Genomic DNA, 13,396 nt, shown 5'->3' with positions numbered 1-13,396 from the left:
TGTCTGTTTTATTGGCATATAGTTGCTTGTAGTAGTCTCTTATGGTGCTTTTTATTTCTGCCATGTCTGTTGTAACTTCTCCTGTTTCCTTTCTAATTTTATTGATTTGAGTCCTCTGCCACTTTTTCTTGATGAGTCTTGCTAGAGGTTTATCAATTTTATTTATTTTCTCAAAGAACCAGCTTTTAGTTTTATTGATTTTTGCTATTGTTTTCTTTGCTTCTATTTCATTTATTTCTGCTCTGATCTTTATGATTTCTCTGTGTCTACTAACTTTGGGTTTTGTTTGCTCTTCTTTCTCTAGTTTCTTTAGGTGTAAGGTTAGATTGTTTATTTGGGATTTTTCTTGTTTCTTGAGGTAGGATTGTATCGCTATAAACTTCCCTCTTAGAACTGCCTTTGTTGCATCCCATAGGTTTTGGATCATTGTGTTTTCATTGCCATTTGTCTCTAGGTATTTTTGGATTTCCTCTTTGATTTCTTCAGTGATCTCTTGATTATTTAGTAGCGTATTGTTTAGCCTCCATGTGTTTGTGTTTTTTACACTTTTTTCCTGTAATGGATTTCTAATCTCATAGCGTTGTGGTCAGAAAAGATGCTTGATATGATTTCAATTTTTTTGAATTTACCAAGGCTTGATTTGTGACCCAAAATGTGATCTATCCTGGAGAATGTTCCATGTGCACTGGAGAAGAATGTGTAATCTACTGCTTTTGGATGTAATGTCCTATAGATATCTATTAAATCCAGCTGATTTATTGTGTCATTTAAAGCTTGTGTTTCCATACTAATTTTCTCTGTGGATGAGCTGTCCATTGGCGTCAGTTGGGTGTTAAAGTCCTCCACTATGATTGTGTACTGTTGATTTCCTCTTTTATAGTTGTTAGCATTTGCCTTACGTATTGAGGTGCTCCTATATTGGGTGCATATATATTTATAATTGTTATCTCTTTTCTTGGATTGATCCCTTGATCTTTATATAGTGTTCTTTCTTGTCTCTTGTATCATTTTTTATTTTAAAGTCTATTTTATCTAATATGAGTATTGCTATGCCAGTTTCCTTTTGATTTCCATTTGCATGGAATATCTTTTTTCATCCCCTCACTTCCAGTCTGTATATGTCCCTAGGTCTGAAGTGAGTCTATTTTAGACAGCACATATATTGATCTTGTTTTTGTATCCATTCAGCCAGTTTGTTTCTTTTGGTTGGGGCAATTAGTCCATTTACATTGAAGGTAATTATCGATATGTATGTTCCTATTATCATTTTCTTAATTGTTTTGTTTATCTTTTTGTAGGTCCTTTTCTTCTCTTATGTTTTCTGCTTAGAGAAGTTCCTTTAGCATTTGTTGTAAGGCTGGTTTGGTGGTGCTGAATTCTCTCAGCTGTTGCTTGTCTGTAAAGCTTTTGATTTCTCCATCGAATCTGAATGAGATCCTTGCTGGGTAGACTATTCTTGGTTGTAGGTTCTTCCCTTTCATCACTTGAAATATATCATGCCACTCCCTTCTGGCTTGCAGAGTTTCTACTGAGAAATCAGCTGTGAACCTTATGGGAATTCCCTGGTATGTTATTTGTCTTTTTTCCTTTGTTGCTTTTAATAACCTTTCTCTGCCTTTAATTTTTGTCAATTTGACTACTAGATGTCTTGGTGTGTTTCTCCTTGGGTTTATCCTGCATGGGACTCTCTGCACCTCCTGGACTTGGGTAGCTATTTCATTTCCTATGTTAGGGAAGTTTTCAACTAGAATCTCTTCCAATACTTTCTCAGGTCTTTTCTCTCTCTCTTCTCCTTCTGGGACCCCTATAATGCAAATGTTGGTGTGTTTAACATTGTCCCAGAGGTCTCTTAGTCTGTCTTCAGTTCTTTTCATTGTTTTTTCTTTATTCTTTTCCTCATCAGTGATTATCACCATTCTGTCTTCCAGGTCACTTACTTGCCCTTCTGCCTCAGTTAACCTGCTATTGGTTCCTTCTAGTGTATTTTTTATTTCAGTTTTGTGTTGCATATCTTTGTTTGTTTGCTCTTTAATTCTTGTAGGTCTTTGCTAAACTTTTTGATTTTTCCATCCAGTCTTTTCTCAAAGTCTTGGATCATCTTCAGTATCATTATTCTGAGTTCTTTTTCTGGAAGGGTGCCTATCTCCTCTTCATTTAGTTATTTTTCTGGGGTTTTATAGTGTCCCTTCATATGGTACAAAGTCCTTTGACTTTTTATTTTCTGTATCTTTCTGTGGCTGTGGTTTTCAGTTCCACAGAAGGAAATACTGCTGATACTGCTCGATACTGCTCTCCGCCCTCTTGTGGAGGAAGCTATCTAGGAAGCTGGAATGTGCTTTCTGATGTGAGGGACTGATGGTGGATAGGGCTGGGTGCTTGGAGCTCAGTAAGACTTTAATCTGATTTGGTGCGCTGAGATCAGTAAAACTTTAATCTGCTTGTCTACCAATGGGTGGGGCTGTGTTCCCTCCTTGTTTGATGTTTGGCCTGAGGCTCCCTAGCAGTGGAGCTTACAGGCTCTTCGTGGGGCTAATGGCAGAATCTGGGAAGGCTCACACCAATGAGCACTTCCCAGAACCCCTGCTCCCAGTGCCTCTGTCTCCTCAGTGAGCCACAGCCACCCCCCCACCTCTGCCAGCAACCCTCCAACACCAGCAGATAGGTCTGATTCAGTCTCCTATGGGATCACTGCTCCTTAACCCTAGGTCCTGGTGAGCAAACTTTTTTGTGTGCCCTCCAAGAGTGGAGTCTATTTCCCCCAGTCCTGTGGAGGTCCTGCAATCAAATACTGCTGGCTTTCGAAGTCTGATTCTCTGCGGATTCCTCCTCCTGTTGCTGGACTCCCAGGTTGGGAAGCCTGATGTGGGGCTCAGAACCCTCACTTTAGTGGGTGGGTTTCTGCAGTATAACTGTTCTCCAGTTTGTGAGTCATCCACCCAACATTTGTGGGATTTGATTGTAATGTGATTGCGGCCCTCCTACCTTCTCATTGTGGCTTCTCCTTTGTCTCTGGATGTGGGGTGTCTTTTTTGGTGAGTTTCAATGTCTTTCTGTCAATGATTGTTCAGCAGTTAGTTGTAATTCCAGTGCTCTTGCAAAAGGGAGTGAATGCTCGTCCTCCTACTGCACCATCTTGATCCATAAGAAAGCCTATAATTTTTTTTAATTTTATTTATTTATTTATTATTTTTGGAGGGGTACAGCAAGTTCAATCATCTGTTTTTATACACATATCCCAGTATTCCCTCCCTCCCTTGACTCCCCCCCACCCTCCCTAAGTTCCCCCCATCTTCCCGATCCCAGTCCTCTAAGGCATCTTCCATCCTCGAGTTGAACTCCCTTTGTTATACAACAACTTCCCACTGGCTATCTATTTTACAGTTGGTAGTATATATATGTGTGTGCTACTCTCTCGCTTCATCTCAGGTTCCCCTTCACCCCCCCCCAAACCTCGAGTTCTCCAGTCCATTCTCTGCATCTGCCTCCTTGATCTTGTCACTGAGTTCATCAGTACCATTTTTAGATTCCATATATGTGAGTTAGCATACAATATTTGTCTTTCTCTTTCTGACTTACTTCACTCTGTATGACAGACTCTAGGTCTATCCAGCTCATTACATATAGCTCCATCTCATCCCTTTTTATAGCTGAGTAATATTCCATTGTATATATATGCCACATCTTCTTTACCCATTCATTTGTTGATGGGCATTTCGGTTGCTTCCATATCCTGGCTATTGTAAATAGTGCTGCAATAAACATTACGGTGCATGTTTCTTTTGGGATTATGGTTTTCTCTGGGTATATGCCCAGGAGTGGGATTACTGGATCATAGGGTGGTTTTATTTGTAGTTTTTTAAGGAACCTCCAAATTGTTTTCCATAGTGGCTGTACCAACCTACATTCCCACCAACAGTGCAGGAGAGTTCCCTTTTCTCCACACCCTCTCCAGCATTTGTGGTTTCCAGATTTTGTGATGATGGCCATTCTGATTGGTGTGAGGTGATACCTCATTGTGGCTTTGACTTGCATTTCTCTGATGATGAGTGATGTGGAGCATCTTTTCATGTGTTTGTTGGCCATCTGTATGTCTTCTTTGGAGAAATGTCTGTTTAGGTCTTCCGCCCATTTGTAGATTGGGTTACTTGTTTTTTTGGTATTAAGCTTCATGAGCTGCTTGTATATTTTGGAGGTTAATCCTTTGTCCGTTGTTTCATAGGCAAGTATTTTTTTCCCATTCTGAGGGTTGCCTTTTAGTCTTGTTTATGGTTCCTTTCGCTGTGCAGAAGCTTTTAAGTTTCATGAGGTCCCATTTGCTTATTTTTGACTTGATTTCCATGATTCTAGGAGGTGGGTCCAAAAGGATCTTGCTTTGATGGATGTCATAGAGTGTTCTGCCTATGATTTCCTCCAGGAGTTTGATAGTGTCTGGCCTTACATGTAGGTCTTTAATCCATTTGGAGTTTATTTTTGTGTATGGTGTTAGGAAGTGTTCTAATTTCATTCTTTTACATGTGGCTGTCCAATTTTCCCAGCACCACTTATTGAAGAGGCTGTCTTTTTTCCATTGTATATTCGTGCCTCCTTTGTCAAAGATAAGGTGTGTTTGGGCTTACTTCTGAGTTCTCTATTCTATTCCACTGATCTTCCTTTCTATTTTTGTGCCAGTACCATACTGTCTTGATCACTATGGCCTTGTAATATAGTTTGTTGTCAGGAAGCCTGATTCCACCAACTGCATTTTTCCTTCTCAAGATTGTATTGGCTATTCGGGGTGTTTTGCATTTCCATACAAATCATAAGATTTCTTGCTCTAGTTCTGTGAAAAATGCCATTGGTAATTTGATCGGGATTGCATTGAATCTGTAAATTGCTTTGGGTAGTACAGTCATTTTCACGATGTTGATTCTTCCAATCCAGGGACGTGGTATGTTTCTCCATCTGTCTGTGTCGTCTTTGATTTCCTTCATCAATGTCTTAAAGTTTTCTGCATACAGATCTTTTGCCTCCTTAGGCAGGTTTATTCCTAGGTATTTGATTCTTTTTGTTGCAATGGTGAATGGGAGAGTTTCCTTCATTTCTCTTTCTGCTCTTCTGTTGTTAGGGTATAGGAATGCGAGAGATTTCTGTGCATTAATTTTGTATCCTGCTACTTTACCAAACTCATCAATTAGTGCTACCAGTTTTCTGGTAGAGTCTTTAGGGTTTTCTATGTATAATATCATGTCATCTGCAAAGAGTGACAATTTTACTTCTTCTTTTCCAATTTGGATTCCTTTGATTTCTTTTTCTTCTCTGATTGCTGTGGCTAAAACTTCCAAAAGTATGTTGAGAAATAATGGTAAGAGTGGACACCCTTGTCTTGTTCCTGTTCTTAGAGGGAATTCTTCCAGTTTTTCCCCATTGAGAACGATGTTGGCTTTTAGTTTCTCATATATGGCTTTTATTATGTTGAGGTAATTTCCTTCTATGCCCATTTTCTGGAGAGCTTTTATCATAAATGGGTGTTGAACTTTGTCAAAAGCTTTTTCTGCATCTATTGAAATGATCATATGGTTTTTATCCTTCAAGTTGTTGATATGATGTATCACATTGATTGATTTGCGTATATTGAAGAATCCTTGCATCCCAGGGATAAACCCCACTTGATCATGGTGTATGATTTTTTTAATGTGCTGTTGGAGTCTGTTAGCCAGTATTTTGTTGAGGATTTTTGCATCTATATTCATCAGTGATATTGGTCTGTAGTTTTCTTTTTTTGTGACATCTTTGCCTGGTTTTGGTATCAGGTTGATGGTGGCCTCATGGAATGAGTTTGGGAGTATTCTGCATTCTGCAATATTTTGGAAGAGTTTGAGAAGGATAGGTGTTAGCTCTTCTCTAAATGTTTGATAGAATTTGCCCGTGAACCCATCTGGTCCTGGGCTTTTGTGTGTTGGGAGATTTTTAATCACTGTCTCAATATCTGTACTTGTGATTGGTCTGTTCATAGTTTCTATTTCTTCCTGGTTCAGTCTTGGAAGATTGTATTTTTCTAAGAATGTATCCATTTCTTCCAGGTTATCCAATTGATTGTCATATAGTTGCTTGTAGTATTCTCTCATGATCTTTTGTATTTCTGCAGTGTCCGTTGTTACTTCTCCTTTTTCATTTCTAATTCTGTTGATTTGTATCTTCTCCCTTTTTTTCTTGATGAGTCTGGCTAATGGTTTATCATTTTTTTTAAACTTCTCAAAGAACCAGCTTAGAGTTTTATTAATTTTTGCTATGGTTTCCTTCCTTTCTTTTTTATTTATTTCTGCTCCGATCTTTATGATTTCTTTCCTTCTGCTCCCTTTGGGGTTTCTTTGTTCTTCTTTCTCTAGTTGTTTTAGGTGTAAGGTTAGGTTGTTTATTCGATCATTTTCTTGTTTCTTAAGGTAGGTCTGTATTGCTATAAGCTTCCCTCTTAGAACTGCTTTTGCTGCATCCCATAGGTTTTGGGTTGTTGTGTTTTCATCGTCATTTGTTTCTAGATATTTTTTGATTTCCTCTTTGATTTCTTTAGTGATTCCTTGGTTGTTTAAGAGTGAATTGTTTAGCCTCCATGTGTTTGTATTTTTTGCAGTTTTTTTCCTGTAATTGATATCTAGTCTCATGGCATTGTGGTCTGAGAAGATGCCTGATATGATTTCAATTTTCTTGAATTTGCCGAGGTTTGATTTGTGACCCAAGATGTGATCTATCCTGGAAAATGTTCCATGTGCACTTGAGAAGAAAGTGTAGTCTGTCGTTTTTGGATGGAATGTCCTATAAATATCAATGAAGTCGAGATGGTCTAATGTGTCATTTAAAGCTTGTGTGTCTTTATTTTCTATTTGGATGATCTGTCCATTGATGTAAGCGGGGTGTTCAAGTCTCCCACTATTATTGTGTTCCTGTCAATGTCCCCTTTTATAGCTGTTGGCATTTGCCTTATGTATTGAGGTGCTCCTATATTGGGGGCATAGATAGTTACCATTGTGATATGTTCTTCTTGAATGGATCCCTTGATCATTAGGTAGTGTCCTTCCTTGTCTCTTTTAATAGTCTCTACTTTCAAGTCTAATTTGTCTGATATGAGTATTGCTCCTCCAGCTTTCTTTTGACTTCCATTTGCATGGAATATCTTTTTCCATCCCTTTCCTTTCAGTCTATATGTATCCCTTGGTCTGAAGTGGGTTTCTTGTAGGCAGCATATAGAAGGGTCTTGTTTTTGTATCCATTCAGCCAGTCTATGTCTTTTGGTTGGAGCATTTAATCCATTTACATTTAAGGCGATTATTGACATGTGTGTTCCAATGACCATTTTCTTAATTGTTTTGGGTTTGTATTTGTAGGTGTTTTCCTTTTCTTGTGTTTCCTACTTAGAGAAGTTCCTTTAGCACTTGTTGTAAGGCTGGTTTGGTGGTGCTGAATTCTCTTCACTTTTGCTTGTCTGGAAAGCGTTTGATTTCCCCCTCACATCTGAATGAGATTCTTGCTGGGTAGAGTATTCTTGGCTGTAGGTTTCTCTCTTTCAGGACTTTCAGTATATCCTGCCATTCCCTTCTGGCCTGCAGAGTTTCTGTAGCGAGGTCAGCTGTTATCCTTATGGGTTTTCCCTTATATGTTGTTTGTTGCTTTTCTCTTGCTGCTTTTCATATTTTTTCTTTGTGTTTAATTGTCATTAGTTTGATTAATATGTGCCTTGGTGTATTTCTCCTTGGGTTTATTCTGTATGGGACTCTCTGTGCTTCTTGGACTTGCTTAATTATTTCCTTTCCCATGTTGGTGAAGTTTTCCACTATAACCTCTTCAAATATTTTCTCAGACTCTTTCTTGTTTTATTCTTCTTCTGGGATGCCTATAATTCGATTGTTGGTATGTTTAATGTTATCACTGATGTCTCTGAGACTGTCTTGCATTCTTTTTATTCTTTTTTCTTTTTCCTGCTCTGTGGCAGTTATTTCCCCCATTCTGTCTTCCAACTCACTTATTCATTCTTTTGCCTCAGTCATTCTGCTGGTTAGAGCATCTAGAGTATTTTTAATTTCAGTTATTTTGTTATCCATTGCTGTTTGTTTTTCAGAGTTCTTATGAACTGTTTCTTGTACTTTCTCTCTTTTATTATTGAGATTTTGTATCATTTTTACTACCATTACTCTGAATTCTTTTTCAGGCATTGTTCCTATTTCCTCCTCATTTATTCAGTCTTGTGGATTTTTTTCCTGCTCCTTTGCCTGCATGGTGTTTCTTTGTTTCCTCATGGTTGTCCAAACTTTTGGGGTTGCTTGTCCTGGCAATGGAGGTCTTTATAGATTACTGTCCAACCTCAGACTAGTGTCTAAGTATTGGATTAAACAAATATTAAATCTAGGAAACACATACATGTATAAGACACACAGTTACTGAATCCATTAGGTCATAAGGCTCTAGAAAGACCTGACAGAACCCCAGTTGCTATCAGATATTCAAAGAGAAACCCAAGAGAAATTGACAACTGGAACAGAACAAATCAGAGACAAAAGCAAAAGCAAACAAACAAACAAACAAATAACACCTTACACATACAAACATTAATCCAGGGAGATTTTGTAAGCTAGGATCAAATATAGAAAAGAGCTAGAGTACCACCAGACAGAATGTAGATTCTCAGAATGAAATTAGACAATTGTACTAAGAACTAAGATAAAGACAAAAACCTAATATTAAAAACCAAGGTTGTGCGTCATCTGGAGAATAGAGCAAGGAGTCTGAGCAGATCGATAGTGTTGCTTATGTGTATGTTAAGATAAAATAATCTTAAAATGGCTGGAAGAAAGGGGAACAGAAGAGCGTAGTGTGGTTGAAAATATGCAAATAAAAAGAAAGGAATAGAAATGTATAAAAGATAGGGATGAAAGGAAAGTATGAGAGATATATTGTCCATACTATCAAAAACTTAGCTAGATATGGAAGTATATAAAAGGCAAAAAAATAAAAATAGAATAAAAATATTATTAAAAAATTATGTTATAAAACTTGTAGATCCCTTAGGACTAAGATTGTAATTAATAAAGAAAGAAAAAAGAGAAAAAAAATCCAGAACTGATCCCAGAATGGACCAGTTCAATAGGATTTATACTAATATTTCTGTTTCCTTAGAGTTTCAGCTGTAAGTATCCTTCTGCTCGCCTTGGGGTTTTTTGCATTATTCTGTGACCAGCAGAGCTTCCTTTATTGTTCTTCTGTAAGCATTGGTGTGTGGGGAGGGAGAGGGTACAATAGTGGCTCCTTCCCCTGAGATTGAATGAGCAGTGGCGCACTGTTGTTTCAATCAGGCTTGGAGGTGCCTGTTGCAGAGGGACGCCGGTGGCTCAGGTGTAAACAAAAAGTCTTAGAGTTGGGCCTCTCTCAGGTTTTTTTTGTTTTTGTTTTTGTTTTTCTTGGCAGCCTCCCTCCTGCCGCCATTCCAAGGGGTTTTAATCTAGCCCCGCCCGAGTGCCTGAGGGTGCTTGTTATCCCTGAGTGCCTTAGTTTACCCACAGGGCATCTCTCCACTGCCTGTTGCAGAGGCGCTGAAAGAGAGAGAGAGGCTATGTACCCGGCTCCTACCCCCCGCCCATGAGCCTGTAGCATCCAGCCGCCATCATGGCCGGGCAGCTCTCAGGGGCGGGCACTCCTCGCCGTGGACCTCTTCCCTCCTGCCCTCTCAGTCCGTCACCTTACTGGCAACAATGTTTCTCACCCTGAACCAGCTCTCCGGTTCCCACACTCCCACTCCCGGACACTCTGCTCAGCTGTGAATTGACGTCTCCGTCCGGGAACGCTGAGCTGAGGTGCGGACCCTCCGTATGTTTCTCACTCCCTCCCATCTGCCACAGCTCTGCCGCTTCACCCTCTTTGAGCCATTGTACATGCCTCCCTACCGGTTATGTCGAGATCCTTGTGGTCCTTTCTGGTGTCCGAGGCTGTCTGCTGGTGTTCAGCTGGTTCTCCGTGGGAATTATTGCCTCCTTCGGTGCATTCCCAATGCATCTGTGGAGAGGGATGCATTCCACGTCCCTCTACCTCGCCACCATCTTTTTCCTCCAGAAAGCCTCTTTATTTACACAAACTTTCTTGTGTTCTCAAGACTATCCTTTACACACATTATCCTCTTTCTGGCAAAATACTACATATTCTGTGAGTACCAGATTAAAATGCATGTCCTTTTTTTGAGCTTTCCCAAATTCTTCCAATAGAATTAGAGAGTTAGGAAATTTGGAGTGGAAAACTGAGCAGCAGGCATTCAGGAAAGCTTGGTTGGTGTCCCAGTCAGGTCCCTTCTAATTTTTATTTTGGTCACTTGACTGACAGTCTCTGGCAGGCAGATTCTTAACCACTGAGCTGTCAGAGAAGTCCCTAGATGTCAATCACTTTTAATAATTGGTTTTACTATTTATATCATCATTCAGAAGTAATTGCCTGATAAAAAAATGTTGTGGCTATATGAAAGCTCAGCCATAGCTCTTGAGGTTCCACTAGGTATGCTACATGATTTAAAGCAGTAGTGAGTACATGGCTTCATCTTCCCCTTATCAAGAATGTATATCCTTCACCGAATGCTTAGATACCACTCTTCCCAGGGCGGTAGAGTGTACTTACAGGAAAACAGCCTACACAGGGGGTGGACCCTAAACTTTCATTGATTGAAGCAGGATCTTGACAAGCTTTCCAGAAGCCAGTCTAACTCCCAGGACTCCTAATCAATAACAGTTCCTTCCTTTTTTTTTAAAGAGCTTTTATGGAGATATGATTGACATACAATAAACTGCATGTATTTAAAGTGTAATAAAAAGAAAAGAATGTATATCCTTATGAACCAAGGAGATGAAGTTGGGGTGGCCCCTGTGGTGACCCGGAGAATAAGCCTTTCACAGATCCAAGTGCAGACAGTATAAATTGTCCAAAGACGTTGGTTGCCGATCTCTGAAATATATTTCCATATTTGTATCAAGGTCATGCCTCCCACAGGGTGTTCTGAGCTAATGATTGAGCACCACAGGTACACCAATAAAGGACCATCTGTTAGACACTGGACTCCTTTGATTACTAATTTTACCTCAAGGTCCTCATAGTGGTCTTGCTGAACTAACCATGGACTGAAGAATCCTGTAGGATGATTTTGCCCATCCTTCCATCCATTTCTTCTTCACTTGCAGTCATATTTGCATCACGTGGTGATACTCCTTGTTTTTTTTTTTTTTTTTTTTTTTTTTTTGGCACCCTCTCCATTTTCTCTGATACAGGCAGAATATTTCCCTCAATAAAATCTTTGCACATTTACAGCCTATTTTACTATTACAACATATAAGAGCCCACTTGAATTTAATTTCCCTACTCATAGCCTTATACTCAGTATATTTGAAAGTCTGTCTGTACAAGGGTGGAGTACTTCCCCAAGCAAACACCTCAATGTTCGGATCAGTTAGTTTGGGGCTGCAGCCTGGCCATGGTGGACTCTTTATGATTGATCTGACAGTAGTCTCTCTACTGGGAAGGGCAATTGATCCCAGTCACCAGAGAGAAATTGGAAGTGATACAAAATGGGTCAAGAAGAATTATGTTTGGAATTCAGGGAATTTAGCAATGTATTTCTTAACATCCACTTAGCCCTCTCTTTTAAAGAAAAAGTACAATGACCAAATAAAAACAAGATGATTGAAGACTCAGATCTAACAATAAGAAAATTTGGACAACTTAACAGGTAACTGTGATTCAACTGAAGTGCTGAGAGAGATTGAATGGACCAGACTCACACAAGAAGGGAGGTACAGAGAGGTTTGTTTTGTAATTAAAGCAGTAGGAAATTATAGTAGTATATAGTTTTGTAAATTTCAGCTATATAGACCCTGTTACCCACTTCCTTTTACTTTTCTTCTCTTTTTCTTCCTTCCTTCCTCCCTCCCTTCCTTTCTCTTTCTCTCTTTATTTCTTTCTCTCTTTTTATTTCTTTCTTTTTTTTCTTACCAGATACAAGACTGAATGTGAATTGAAAACTCACATAGTTTGATTTGGGGAATATCATGAGCCCTGCTATCTAGAAGTTCCCAGTCCTCATCATCTATGCTGTAAAAGACCACAAAGAGCTCATTTTTAAAAAATAACATGTAAATCCAAGAGATTTTTTTTTTCATAGAGGAGAACACTCAAAAACAATTTTATTTACAACAGTGTTTATTAAGGCTCATGAACTTAAAAGATGCAATTAAGAAACTACCAGGGTGAGTCAAAAAATCATCCACACTCTGGTTATATTAAAACTTCTATAAATTCTACAGCCAGAGTTTGGATAATTTTTTCTTACCCTCGTATTTTCTTTTAAGACTTCAAACCTCATTTGTGATTTGTGTAATGAAATTTCCATAGGAATTTATACTGTAATTTCAAATTAATGCTCTTCTGAATGCTTCACAACCATAAGCTGCAGGTGAAATGTTCCCAAAAGTGAGTAGAAAAACTTACTGCCACACTTACACTTTAATCTATGCTAAAACATTTTCTAAAACACCAATGCCACATATAATTAAAGTTTTATTGTGTTCTTATATTTTTTTATGTCTTCCTAAGATCACTATTAGCTGTATTTTACCTTCCAACTAGGGTCTTGCTAATGTTATTTAGACTTGATTCTGGAGTTGGTGTCACCTATCCATACACAAAATATGACTATAAACTTTGGCCAGTGAAGTTTACAGCATCTGGGTATATATTGATAATTATTTGGAGAATCAGCCTTGATTGCTTCTTCTGAAAAATAGGAGTTCTTGACCAGATCTTTTTCTTTTTTTTTCTTTTTTCTTTTTTTTTTTGTAGGTAAATATCAGGATTTATGACACTATGATATTTTATGAATAGGTTTATTACACCTGCTTAACTTTTTGGAACTGATATTTTCCTGGGGAATGATATATTTTCTAGTTTCACTCAACTGATAGTAAATGATTTTCTGCCACTGTAATAAATACATCAGTGAGATCTGTTAACATTACTTAAAAAATTATACAATTTAAAAAAATTATTAGTGGTTAATGGATGTCTTTTAGAAAATGAGAGTCTAAGTTGGTATAAATAGCTTTTGGTTTTACAATATTGTCTAAATCAAGCTTCTTGGAATTACACTGTGGGGCCCAGCCTCTGTTGGGTTACTTCGTGTTACAACGAGTAGTGATGATATATGTTGGATTTAATTTCCAGGTTACCATGTATCACTGCCTGTGCTCATTAGTCTTTCCTGTTCTGAGTGGAGCTGCAGCATTTTGGGGAATTATTTGCTTACATTTTACTTTCTTGCATTATTTTTAACTGCTTCTAGCTATAGAAATAAGGACATATTCAGGTTTTATTGAAATGAATTACATTAAAATTACCTCAC

Source organism: Hippopotamus amphibius, chromosome 3 (genome assembly GCF_030028045.1).
Source record: "Hippopotamus amphibius kiboko isolate mHipAmp2 chromosome 3, mHipAmp2.hap2, whole genome shotgun sequence".
Classification (NCBI taxonomy): domain Eukaryota; kingdom Metazoa; phylum Chordata; class Mammalia; order Artiodactyla; family Hippopotamidae; genus Hippopotamus; species Hippopotamus amphibius.
The sequence above is the reverse complement of the archived record's forward strand: the minus strand, read 5'-3'. Positions refer to the sequence as shown.